Source organism: Gekko japonicus, unplaced genomic scaffold, assembly GCF_001447785.1.
Source record: "Gekko japonicus isolate JY-2015 unplaced genomic scaffold, Gekko_japonicus_V1.1 scaffold174, whole genome shotgun sequence".
In the NCBI taxonomy this organism is placed as follows: Eukaryota; Metazoa; Chordata; class Lepidosauria; order Squamata; family Gekkonidae; genus Gekko; species Gekko japonicus.
Window position 1 is genome coordinate 185527 of NW_015177013.1, and position 13858 is coordinate 199384.

Below are 13858 nucleotides of genomic sequence, written 5' to 3' on the forward strand. Positions count from 1 at the left end.
TGGCATCTGATTGCGCTGGTGTTATCTGCGGGGCAATTCCTCCCGTGTGACTGGGGCCATTGTAAGTGAATAATCAATTTAAGCATTTGTAAGCTATCCGACCTTTGCCACTTGGGTAGTTTGTAGTGTACCCGTATCCTATGATTTCTTTGTAGTTTTTAGAAGAAAAGCAATAATTTTTTAAAAACCAACCTCCATCTCCATTTCTCTATCTACCCCCCTATGCTTCTCTCGCTCTCCTCTCATCTCTCTCTCCCTCTCCTTATCTCACCGGCTGCAGCAGCTGTGGTGTCAGGAAGTTGTTCCGGGCCCAGAGTGGCTTCCCTATCACCGAGCCAGGTGCAACTCTCGGTCTCTGGGCCTGGTTGCAGTGGCAGCAGAGTCTGGGAGCTGCTCCGGGCCCAGAAAACCTCCCGGACATTGGTGCTGATGAGGCCAGGCCCAGAGTGGCTCCTGGCAGCATCTGCTGCGAGCTGTAGAGGAAAATGCATTGTCTGCCCGTGCACAGACTTTTTCTTAAATTGAGGGGATTAAAAAAAAACAAAACACCATTTATTCTTTTCAACATTTCAGATTTTTCTGCAATTCTGAGGGGTCTCCAAAGTTTGCAGAAAATTTGTTTAGTGTCAGTGTGGCCCCAATCCACAGATTTAGATATCCACAGATGGGAGCCAGACTTCGCCATTAGCTATATAGATTTTGACTAGCATGGTGACATGAACTTAATAACATCTACATGATTTGGAGATTATTTTGTAAAGCTTTGTATGCAACTTTGGTTTACTGAATAATTTTTTTATTAAAAAAGAGAACTAATGAAATAAACCTCGTGGCTTTGCCCATCTCCTGTGGAAAGGAGTTTTACTGGTTTCTTTTCACTCTGGATGTGAAAATTAAGCCAATGGAAAGACGGCAATGCCCAGTAGCTCCCAAAAACACTCCAAGTCTTCTCTTATCAGTGAAAGAAGGGTTGAAGATGAAGGCGTACATACTAGCCTCAAACCCCACAGAACCACATGCATGATATGTTATTTATTTATTTATTTAAAACATTTATATGCCATCTTTCCAGTCAAATAGGGTCTCCCAAGACAACAACATATGTGCACATACTTATGCTATATCCACAGCAAAATTGCTATGGAGGACTGCAGGAGATGTGTCCACACCACATCCAATGAGCTTCCAACCTTTGCCTCCTGCTTCTGGGTTGGTTCTGCTTCTAAAAAGGAACAAGCCTTTTGCCTGAACATGCACCCTACTGGCAAGAGGAGGAACTGGTCTTTTGAAGCACTGGCTTCCTCTTTGTACACTCAGACAAGGCAATTATTCCTTCATCTCCACGAAGTGGGCAAGGGCACATGTGCACGACCAGTCAGCTATGATAGGATTGCCCACCAATTATTTCTACTTCAAATCAGGTGCTTTGATATGCTTATTTAATCAAGCACGCACCATTAGAGAGGGGCGGAAGAGTATCTCTTCAGTAGAAGGCTTGTGTATTACCCATAATCCAATTAACTGTTTATATTTTAACTATGTATGTTTTTAATAATTGATGTACACCGCCCTGAGCCCGTCAGGGGAGGGCAGTTTATAAATCTAAGAAATTATCATCATCATCATTATTATTTCCTCCTAAACAATTCACCTGATACAAATCCCATTCCCAGTGCCATGGCTCTGGGAGGAAGCACTGAACATCAGCCAGGTACTGTATCTTCCTTCCCCGACAGGGCTAACAGCAGCTTTGAAGGATGGGCATTAAGCCTGGAGGAATAATTAAACCACCCCTCTGTAAGTACCACTTGCCCAATCAAATCAGCAACCCCATGCTCTTAGGCCAGTAAAAAGGAAAACTGGGGAGTGGAATCACATTTTGTTTGCTCCATTTCCCTCTCTTTCAGTCGGGAGTGCAGAGCGGCTTCCATTGGGCATCCAATCCAGGCACTGATTGAGAAAATTGATCTAGTTTCTACCCCTCCACTCCAAAGGTGGCTTACACTTCATAAATGCACAATGAAACTATTGAACTGCAGACATCAAAATACAATCCCAATAAAACCAGCCATAACCACAGCTGAGTACAATTGGAAATAAAAGTTCAGCCATTGCCATAACCCATAAAGCCCCTCCAGCAGCCTCAGCTGAGCCCATGTGCACTTGGAAATAAAAAGGTGACACTCACATAAAAGAGGTATATTGATCAAGCCCACCCCTTGTTTAGTCTCCACAATGCCTAGGGTTGCCAACTCTGTGCTGTGAAATTCCTGGAGACCTGGAGATGGATCCTGGGGAGGGTGGTGTTTGTGGAGGGGAAGGAGCTCGGCTAGGTTAGGTATAACGCCGTACAGTCTATCATCTCAAGCAGCCATTTCCTCCAGGGGAACTGATATCTGTCACCTGGAGATCAGTTACAATACCAGGAGATCTCCAGCAATACCTGGAGGTTGGCAACCCTCTGCTCCAGCATCGAATTCTCCAAGATCTCTTCAGAGGCAGGAGCTACTGCTCTGTGAAGCACTGTGTAGACAATTCATGTACAGAATCATGTTCAGGGAAATCAAATGGAGAACATCCTAGAATTTGTATTTGCTCTGCTTTCTCTCTCTTTTCACCATGGGAGGAAATAGAAGACATATTAAGACTCGTAGTTAGGCTGAAGGTATAAACCACCTATAAATCCTGGTCTAAGTATGCAGGTGTAGAGGGCAGGAAAATGAGGTCAGATTTGGGTGGGTAAGAGTCGTACTTATGAAAGAGACCAGCTCGCATTTGACAAAAAACAGCAGAGGTCAGAAGATATCCCTGCTATGCTACTCCACAATTGCCATGGAGCACAGTGCCACACCAAGGTACCCATGGCTCTGGCCAAGTCATGGATTCTTCACACTGCGTAACTGGTCACAAATAATTTATTGGGTCCATGCTGTAGGCAGGCATACCAAATGCACAGATTCCCTTTTTCATGATTCTTTGGACTTGGTTGATAAATTTTTTCTAGATATGTGATAACTAGGAGTTTACAACTAGGAGTATTTCCGAGTTGGCGTGAGCGACAAAACCTGCCTGGACACAGGGGGGCGGGGGGAGCACTACATCACTCTAAACGTGTATAAGGGCTATCTCCTTGCATGGGATGCCTCCCTTTTTCTTTACTGGGGAGCTTCCCTCTGACCCCTCCTCTCTCTTTCTCTCTCTGTTCTCTGTTCTTCCCGTTCTTCACATGGCTTTTCATGGAGTCACACGCCTCTACAGGTCTCTCCCATAGAAACAATGCCCTCATGCTCCCATACGCATAATACTGGAACAGCCGGCCACTTGTGATAGGGAGAGTATTCCTTAGACAAGGCTTCTCTCTCTCCTTTTGACTGCAACCTGAATGTGAATGGAATCAACTTGAATAAAATGTAAGTTTTAGTTTTTGCAGTATACTTCTTGGGATATTAATTTACTGTGCACGCTTCTGTGACTGGGCAAACCCTGCTATATTAACCAAATATCCTAACAGAAACGTCTAAGAGCACCTCAAGACTTCTCACCCACCACTTTTCTTTTGTTTATAATACACTGGCTATGGATCTGTTGCCAAGCCTTTTCTTTCACCCTCTCTTTTTTATAGGAAGGCCTGCAAAACTTCCTGATTGACTTAAGCTTCCTGTTTCCAGGAGAAGGCAGCTCTGGGGAGTGCTGATTGGCTGGACTTCATGACAATCACAAAGGGCCCTCCTAATTTCCCTGTCCAGCTGTGCAGAGTGCTGGTCGGCTGTCTCTTGATCCAATCACAAAGGAGGATACCAGGAGAAGCAATAAGTAACTTTTTGAATATCAGTGTCGGGGGCTAACCGGCCAGATGGGCCTCTGTACCATGGCTTGTAGGCCTTCTGGGGTATCTGTTTGGCCATTTCATGAAACAGGATCCTGGATGGGCCATTTGTCTGATCCAGCGTGGTTGTGTTGGGTTCCATTTCTTGATTAGTGCATATTGAAAAAGAATTGACTGAAATAGAATTGACTGTTATTTCCTAATATTTCAGTCTTGTTTGTTTTTGGAATCTGCTTTTGCATATTTGACATATTGAATAATAACATCAGATGACACAAAAAGAGTATTATGTTGTGGTTAGAGTTGCCAGCCTCCAGGCAGGGTCTGGAAATCTTGTGGAATTTCAGCTCATCTCCAGTCACCAGAGTTCCCCCCGAGAAAACTGCTGCTTTGGAGGGCGAATTCTATGGCATTATATTCTGCTGCGGTCCCTCCCCAAACCCCACCCTCCCCAGGCTTGACCTATGAAATCTTCAGGAATTTCTCAGCCCAGAGGTTAGAGTTCTGGTTTAGTATGAGGGAGGCCTGAGTTCAAAGCCTCCCACTCCCATGAAGTTCATCAGATGGTCTTGGGGCAGTCAGTACCTTTCAGCCTAACCTACCTCAGGAGGTTGCTGTGAGGATAAAATAGACAGAGGAGCAGGGGTCATTTCGTAGAAAAAGAGCTAGGGAAACTCATTAGCATAACTCATTAGCATATGCCACACCCCCTGACATCAGGGGCCTGGCGGTGGACCTGCAAGGCCAGCGGGAGTGCGAGGAAGCCCCGCAGCCTCCCACTCCTATGAAGTTCATCAGATGATCTTGAGGCAGTCAGTACCTTTCAGCCTAACCTACTACACGAGGTTGCTGTGAGGATAAAATAGACAGAGGAGAATTGCCTATGTCAATTTATGCAACGTGGAGGAAAGGTGGGGTGAAAGTATAAGCATTACAATTAATTGTAGTTAACTACAACGAGGACCCTTCCCAAATGGTCCCTTGTGCTGTGTCTGTTTTTGCCCCACTCCACACTGCCGCCACCACCACAAAACTCTGAACTGGCAGCACTGGGCAGTGGGCGAGTGCAGGAGCCTCTTTTCAGTTGCCAAAATGTATTTCCTTCAACAAAAACTAAAGTCGACATTCAGAAAGCCGCTACAGGCACTTGGCTGCCTCCACCCACGTTCCTTTCAGTACAAAACTACCGATTTTCAACAGACACCTTCCTTGCCCGAGCAGACTTTCATGCAGACTCCCAGCAAGAGTTTTAAACTGCACAAGTTTAAAAACAAATAGCAAAAAATCTTCCAAGACGAAGCCGCTCTTTGAAACACTTCCTATGCAATGCCTGTCCCGCTTCAGTGATAACATCTTTTTACACGCCTGCTGTGTTGGAGGGGAAATTTTCCCTGAAACATTATCTTTGTGATTAGGTGTAAAGTGCTTACTGGAACAAGAAATGATGTCTTCTTCACTGCTGACATCTTTTTTCTACAGGGACTTGTTTAGTTGGTTTAAGGTGCATAACTTATTTCCGGCTCAAATAAAGATTCTTGCATCCGAAAAGCTCATCAGTCTGGAGTGGATGAGGTCTTTTAAAACAGAGTTTCTTTTATGAGCTCCTGCTCACAAGTGCAGCAGGTATTTCTTTCACGCTTACTATGAAGAGGGGGGGACCTACCCTGAAATCACTCGGCTCAAAAATAATTTGTGTTATTATTTCCATCTGGAACCAGTTATTTTAAAAGTTTGTGATCAGTAGTAAAGTGGAGGAAAGAGTTTTGCTTTATAGAAATGGCATATGTTGTCAGATTTGCTTCCTTTGAACCCAAAATTTGCACTTGCAGAGGGAGTTATCTTTGTCAAAGGTTTGCAACCCTGCCCCACTTTCCTGTTGCTGAGGTAATTCTGCACTGTTCCATTTATCCCTACTTGTAACCCCAAATTTGTGGTAAATGGAAGACTCTGTACCTCACCCCCCTGTACCCCAACAACAACACACAAATGTTCAGTTTAGCTTTTGGGCAGAATGGCAATTTGGTCATCCTTTCCTTCTCTTATAGTTTTTCATTAGGAACATGTACAGGTTAGGGTAAGCAGATGGTTATGCCCTATATATACAAACCCATTGTTATACTTCTTCCGCATTTGCCTGCCACTCCGAATTTTCTCAGTGTTTGAGTCGAGGCAGTTTAAATCCATGGCAAAACAGCAACCAAATAACTCTGGGCAACAGCAGGCGGAAACCGGGCTGACCACTGAAGGGAGGTAATGTAATGCAGAATGCAGGGAAATCCCGGAATAAAAAGAAAGTTGAACTCGATTTTAGTGCAGAATTGGGGGGAAAAACTCGATTAAAAATAAAGTTGAATTTGATTTTAGTGCAGAATTGCTTGGAGGACACCGCAGTGAACATGGATCAAAAGGAGAGTGCAGAAAGGGCTACTGCTAGGGCAGAATGTTATGCAGGCAGCCAAGGGAATGGTAGGGATGTCCTTGTTTTCCTGTCATTCACTCGTTCTTGTAGGACTGGCTTGGTTGTGTGACTAGGAGGCAACGTATGCATTTGCACCATTTGTGGCTTTGCCGTTCTTATTTTGAAAAATGGTTTTTAAAATTATAAAAGCCACACAATCTAATGTAAAAGATGTAAAGTAGACTGTTGTCAATAAGCTCCCCATGTCCTGTGGGTGTGTATTTGGTCTACAAATTTGTAAATGTATCTAGTATTTCTTGTTGGAAGCATCCGGCAAGCCTACTTTTCTGATTCTTATGCAGTTTGCCAAGGCACTTGCCTATTCCTTGTTCATATTGAAAGTAGGGTGAGTTTACACATAGAAGAAGAAATGGAAATAGGATGTGGGATAGTAAGTAGGAGTGAGAGTTAGATGACATGTGATATCCACACCTTTGAACTCATTCAGTGCCTTCAATAAGCCGCTCTCAGCCTCAACACTCCCCACTCCCCACCCATATATGCAGTATGAGAACAAAATAGGTGATCTGTCTAGGCAGGCTGTTGCAGGGATTATCAAGATACTTTACAAGAATGAAGTTGCATGTCCAGAAATGCTCATAAAAGGGCCATGGTAGTTTTACAGAGTGGACTATAGTCACTAGGAAGCACATGCTTTGCATGCTGAGATCCCAGGTTCAGCCCACTGCATCTTTTGATCTTTAAAGGAGAAACACCTCTCTCTGAATTAGGGTTGCCAACCCGGAGTTGGGAAATACCTGGAGATTTGGGGATTGAACCTAGCGAGGGACCTCATCAGGGCATATATACGTATGTGCCATCAAATTCCAATCAACTCATGGCAACCACAGCAAGGGGCTTTCAAAGCAAGTGAGGAGCAAAGGTGGTTTGCCATTGTCCTTCTCTGCACAGTCTTCCTTGGTGGCCTCCCATACAAATACCAACTCTACTTAGCTTCTGAGATCTGACAAGATTTAAATATACCATGCCACCTTCTCTCCGATCAGGGTGTAAGGCCCTCCAAAGCAGCCATTGTCTCCAGGGGAACTGATCTCTGTCATCTGGAGATCAGTCATAATTCCAAGAGATTGCCAAATCCCACCTGGAGGATCCCACCTGGAGGCTGAACCCTTTGGAGAACCATTGCCTATCAGCAGAAACAATGCTGGGCTAGAAGGACCACAACTCTGATTCAATATGGTCAACTGAACAAGTGGGACTTGGCTTTGCCTATTCCATGTACTAGGAAGACATAAGTAATGGATGCTTAAAGCAGTGAATGAGCAGAGCCACAGAAAGACAAATTTGATCAGCTATCTGATAAAGTATGGTCTGGGAGCATGACTGACCTCCCCTGCCCCACTCCTGGATCACCTGTAGTGCCAGAATTTGCCTCGGAAGCATTGGCAGATCTAGCACAACCACTAACCGCTGTGAACAACCATCATACTAATGACGTTCAGAAAGGGACCTGGCTTATTAGCAGCCTTCCTTCTCAGTGCAAAATCTGTAGAGTTGCCCTTATAGCCCCTCGAGTGTCTTGTTTTCCCTCTCCTTGAAACAACCTCACTGGTTCCAGCCAGCTTCCCTGAGATCCTACTTTGTTCCCATTCTCAAGCAAGATGTCCAGAGAACTGGAGTCAGCTCCAGCAGCTGCCCCTCCCAGGGGCTCCCAGAGGTGCCACCACACCACTCTGGGCAGGGCCTGAATTAAAAGATCTCCAGGCCAGGGAGATAAACCCAGGGGCAGGGGCAAAGCACAATGCTGTGCATGCCAGCCACTGGAGAGAGAGTGGCAATGGATAAGGGGAGTATGTTTTGAGTAAAGGGAGGGACGTATGTGTTTTCATATATATTTTGAGAGCATGTTGAGTATTGTGTGTATCTTTGCTCATCGTGGGTATGTTTGTTCAGCAAGCTTCATTTCAACTTAAGTCAAGTGGAGCGTCAAAGTTCACTCGATGAAGATCCTGAAAGCAGTGTAGGGCACACTTTTCTAAAGCAAATGGTAATGGTCCCATAAATTAAAAATGTAGCAAAGTAGAACTCAAATTGGTTTTTCAACCTCATCTGTGTGATTAAAAACAATCAATGCTTTTTAACTAGGACACTAAAAGCTTTTCAGCAGGGGCACTCAGAAAGGGACCATAATTATGCCATAAATACACACTATCAAAAGAAGGGAATAACTGGCAATCTGGCAATATACCTTAGAGGACATGTGGATGGTAACTGATTGTATGAACGAAGAATTAGACGTAATAAACGTGAACAAAATAAACAGAGACATTGGTACTTTTCAGAGCTGATGTAACAGAGCAGCTGAGAGAATAAGGAGTAGGAGTTCCCTAGTTCAGAATTCACCTTTGCCATAGGGCCCCCTCTGAATATGGGACTACTAATACTGACCAAGTTTACAAGGCTGTTGTAAAGCCTATAAGCAAAACAATCTGTATGAAGAGAGAAACTAATATTTTTACCAGAACATTCAAGCAAATATTGCATGCCGTTTTTGTTGCTACAGAAAAGTGAAACCCTAAGGATTAAATATCCAAACATTGTCCTTTAAAGCTGACTGCCATCTTTTTCAGCAGTGATGCTTCATGGCATCCCATTTTGACATGAGATCACAGCAGTAAAAAAACCAACTTTTTTTTCTGCACCTGGATTTATTGCTCTATTTGGTTAATATAGCAGAGTTTTGCCCAGTTATAGAAGCGTGATACTGAGTCCAGTAGATAAATCTCCCAAGAATTATATTACAATAAGATAGGCTTACATTTAGTCAAGTAGATCCAGTTCACATTCAGGTTGCAAGAGAGAGAGACCTAATCTAAAGAGTACTTTCCCTATCACACATGGTCAGCTTGTCCGGCATCATGTGTGTGGGAGTATGAGGGCATTGTATCTACAGGAGAGACCTACAGAAACATGTTTCTCCATGGAAGGCAATGTGAATTGAGGGAGAGGACAAAGCGAGAGCAGAGGGGTCAGAGGGCAGCTCCCAGTTTAAGACAAAGAGAGGCATCCTATTCAAGGATGTGAAGAAATGCATTTTCTCCTGGGAGGTTGGCAAGGCTCACTTTGTGTTTTAACAGGGGTTTTTTCCTCTAGGCAGAGGAGGAAATCAGTTCACTTGTACCTCAGCCCACCTTCATACAAATGCTAATAGGTCTAGACAAAAGGATGGTCAAACTTCCCTCTTCTCCCCCCCCCCATTTCAAGCAGGGAACTGAGGTTTGGAGGAACAGAATTCTAGAGTATCTCCAGGAAAGGGATTCCTTGAGATCTACAGGAAATACCTCTTTGACCTGGCGTGACCTGGTCAGGGGGTGGTTTATAGGGAGAGGTGATAAAAACTCCTTGCCATAAGAAAGAGGGCTCTCCTTCTTTGGGACACTGAGTTCATGAGAACTCTTAACTGAGGGCTTCAAGCAGGCAGACATTGACCATGTGCTTGCCTGGGAGACTTGGAGCAAACTTCAAGGTAATGGAACACTGTAGAGATCTAGAACATCTAAGCTAAAGAGCCTGTCCTATATTTTACCATCTGATAGGTGTGGCATGTATAGTGAGAGGGACAGAGGATTTGCGTTTTTATCCCTTTCTTTTTGATTCCTTGTTCAGTCTGGTGCTGTACTAAAAGTATGTTTGTAAACATTTTAATAAATACTTTAAACTTTTGATGCTGGGGTTGGTTCTCTGTACCACAAAGATCTCCACTGTCTCAAACACGCTATTCTAAGAGGGGAACCAGGGGGAAGGCAGGCAGTTGGCAAGCAGCTATTCACCCCGTGGTGCCTAAGGCAGAAAACTGTCCCCTTGGTGACCAGACACTGGGCAGCGGAAAACACAGAGGCAAGGCCGCAGAACTTGGAAGGGAAGCTGGGAGTCCTGCCCCTTTCAGTGAGCAATTCCTTACAAAAGGGCAGGTGGTGGTGGCAGGCTACCTGAGAGGGAAAGAAAAGCCCCTGCAGGTGTGGAGATATACCTAGGAGGGCAGGGTGGAATAGGGCCTGCAGGCCAGAGCAGACCAGTTCCACCACAAAGGAGATAACACTATATACCCTTAGAGTGATATAGCGCCCCCCAGTGTCCAGGCATGCTGAGTTACTTACTCCAACAGGATCCCCCCATTTGCCTGTTTTCCTTCCATCTTTCTCATATGCTCCTTCCCTTACAAATTACTTATTACAGAGTACATAAAACTTATTTAAGTGTATGGACAATACACATTTTTAACAGAATAAATATTACAAATAAATAAACAAGTTTCCACCCCCAAGGAAGTTTACAATCCAATTGGTTTTTTATCCTACTAGGACTGTTTTGGGGTAAATGAGCTATGAACTGCATTGTTTGCTGCAGCACCAATGCAACAGGGGAGCCAGCCCTCTTGTAAGTCAATTAGAAACTTTCTCCTTTAAAGAGTTGCACATGGATAATATTTATTAACTCAATAATCAACACAGTGTCCAAGACAGAGTGGATAGCTCAAGAAAGGTGGGCATTGTTGCCAAGGATATATGCACCTACCAGGGTGAGTTCCCAGAAACATCAAGCTGCCCACAGGATTTCCCACAGGATAGGTTGGCATGAAATCCAAAATGATAGTTGGTTATTGCTCTCTACTCTACTGGTAGTTGACTGGTAGTCATGTAGGTCAGTGCTCCAGGCCGCTTCTGTACATTAATGTGACCTGACAGACAGACCTACCACAAAGTATCAGCGTGCTCCATCAAACCCTAAAGGGTGACTTCTCAGGTTACAAAATAGTGGCTTGTGTCCAACCACCCATGCAAAGACGGCACATGGGTTTTTCCCATGTTCTTCACCAACCCCTTCTGACCGACCAAAAAGATCATTCCCATGGTTGCAGGACCCACTCAGTAGTTGCACGCACAGGTTGGCAAGCTGGAATGAGGAAGGACAAGGGAATGAAATCACCCTGTCCTCTCAGTAAAGCTGAGCTTGCAGAAGAGATAAGAATGATTCCCCCCACTTGTCCCTCCTCACTTCAACCACTCACCTGTGTGGCCATTCCTCCATATGGATCTCATATCCCTGGGAATGATCTTTCCAGAGGTTGGCAGGGGTTGCAAGAACAGAGAAAAGTAGAGAACGCCACATTCCATCCACATATGGCTGAATACAAGCCACTGTTATCAATTGCGGTTATTTCTTTTATAGAAAGCCATTATTCTATAAAGGGCTTTGGAGCCCCTCAATCTCTGCTCTCAGGCCCCTGGTTTTAGAGGGAAGGCAAGTGGCAACTAGAGAGAGGACATTTTCTTTGGTGGCCAATGTTGCAGCAATGTGTCTATGTCACTTCCAACGTGACCCGCAGCCCAGAGTTTTTGAAATTCTCCTGAGAGAATGCAGATTACCCAGAAGGCTGCTCTGGATATAGACCCCCCCCCAAGTCTGGCCTCCACAACTGGTTTTGCCTTTGCCCCCCTGCACCTCGCTGAAATGAGTAGTACTCGAGTCCACTTCCTGCCCTACTTCCCCTGAGGCCTGAACATCTCCCCCTTAGGAAAACACTTGCAGCAGTGCTAGTGGGTTCTACATTCCCTGTGATTTATTGATTTTGTTAAAATATTTATAGGCTGCCTTTCCCCACACTGTAGGCTCATCAGTCTACAAAGCTGAACAATGCATAATTTAAAAAAAACCTCACAACAAAATGGTAACAGCTTAAAACATCATACATTAACAGTACAGACAGAAGCCCTTTGAAATAAACCTGCCTTACAGGTTATTCTGAATGCAGGTAGTCCTCACTTCCACAAGCAGCACATGCCAGAGTATAGAAACAAACACCCACAAAAATCCCTGCAATTAGAGTTGCCAGCATCCAGGTGGTGATTGGAGTTCTCCTGGGATTGCAACTGATCTCCAGGCAACAGAGATTCAGTTCACCTGGAGAAAATGGCTGCTTCGGAAGGTGGACCCTATGGTATACCCCTCTGAAGACCCTCTCCTCCCCAACCCTGCCCTTCCCAGGCTCTGCCCCCAAAATCTCCAGGTATTTCCCAACCTGGAGCTGGCAACCCTACCTGGAATGGGCCACCACTGAGAAGAGTCTGGAGTGATGGAAAGAGCTGAAGCGCAGGTTCATGCAGGGAGAGCCGGCCCTTCAGTTATGTGAGTCCAGGGCATGAAGGGTTTTACCGGTCACACCCAGTTCCTTAAACTGAGCCCAGAAACAGTCCCCAGTGACATGACTACTTATCTACATATCATTCGCCCAACTGAAAATTAATTAATGAAACAGATGAAATGCTCTCCAGCCACTGGGAAGAGAGATAAGTTTGCGACGTAGAGTGTGTTAGCCAATATGAATCAGACCATTGGTCTACCAAGGGCAGTACTGTCTACTTCGGTTGGCAGCAGCTCACCAGGGTCTCACATGTAGTTTTTTCACATCACCTATTCCCTTTCTTTCATCTGGAAATGCCTGGGGTTGAATCTGGGCCATTCTGGATGCAAAGTATATGCTCTACCAATGAGCCATGGTCCCTCTCTGGATTATACAGGACAAGAAGGGGGCCTGCGATACTCACCGGGGGGGGAGCTCCATGAGGAGGAGGAGGAAGCGGCCATGGCGAGGCCTGTGTGACTTCTGCCGGGTCCGCCAACCCTTCTCCCCCCCCCAGCTCCCAGCGGCTCCCCCTCAGCACCAATGGCGAGGCCCGCGCAGCTCCCAGCCATCGGGCCCGCCAAACTTTCTCCCTCTCCCCCCATGGCAGCGGCAGCAGCAGTGGTGAGGCCTAAGTGGCCGGCCCGCCAAGCCTTCTCCCACCACCCCCTCAGTGGCGGTGGCGAGGCAGTTCTCAGAATGCGCAGGGAACGCTCTTTTACTTTTGGGGGGATTAAGTACCCCCCTATAGTTTTTTATAGATTTCGGATTTTTCTGCACACCTGGATATTGCCCCACATGCGCAGGAAAATCTCCCTGCCCCCCAGGTGTCCCCAATGTGTGGATTTAGATATCTGCACGCAGGGGGGCGCCTTCGCTATTAGATATATAGATGTTAAAACAGCATGCATTGTCAGGGCAGTGAAAATATTTTCATACTATACCTTCCTCACTTAAACCATTGTCCACCTTCCCTCTCAGTATCCCTCTGTGATCTTTCCAAAGCCTTCAACAACATATTTCCAATTAAAAAAAAACTTGAGGAGGAACCCAGCGTATTCCTGTTCACAGCAGACTAGCCGCCTGGCTTACTCTTCCTGGAGAAAAAGGCAAAAATTTTGCAAAGCGTTGTTCAGACTGCATGCACTAAGGTTTCCAATTGCATGTGAAATTCAAGGAACTGCTAACAGCGAACAGGCTTAAAGGGGTGGGGAGCCATCATGAGCAGGCAAAAGCAGAGAAGGGCAGTCGTGTACACTGGCCCTGAAAAAGAGCCAGATCCTCACAATTGGCAATGTCCCTGTTTGCTAAGCCTGGCATTTTCATCCTGACAGGTAGAAAAATGACTCTCCTGAGGGGGCAGGGAGGACTTTCAGAGCCTGAAAGACATCTTAAGGTTTTAAAAGTGCAAATTGCATCATCATGACACTCT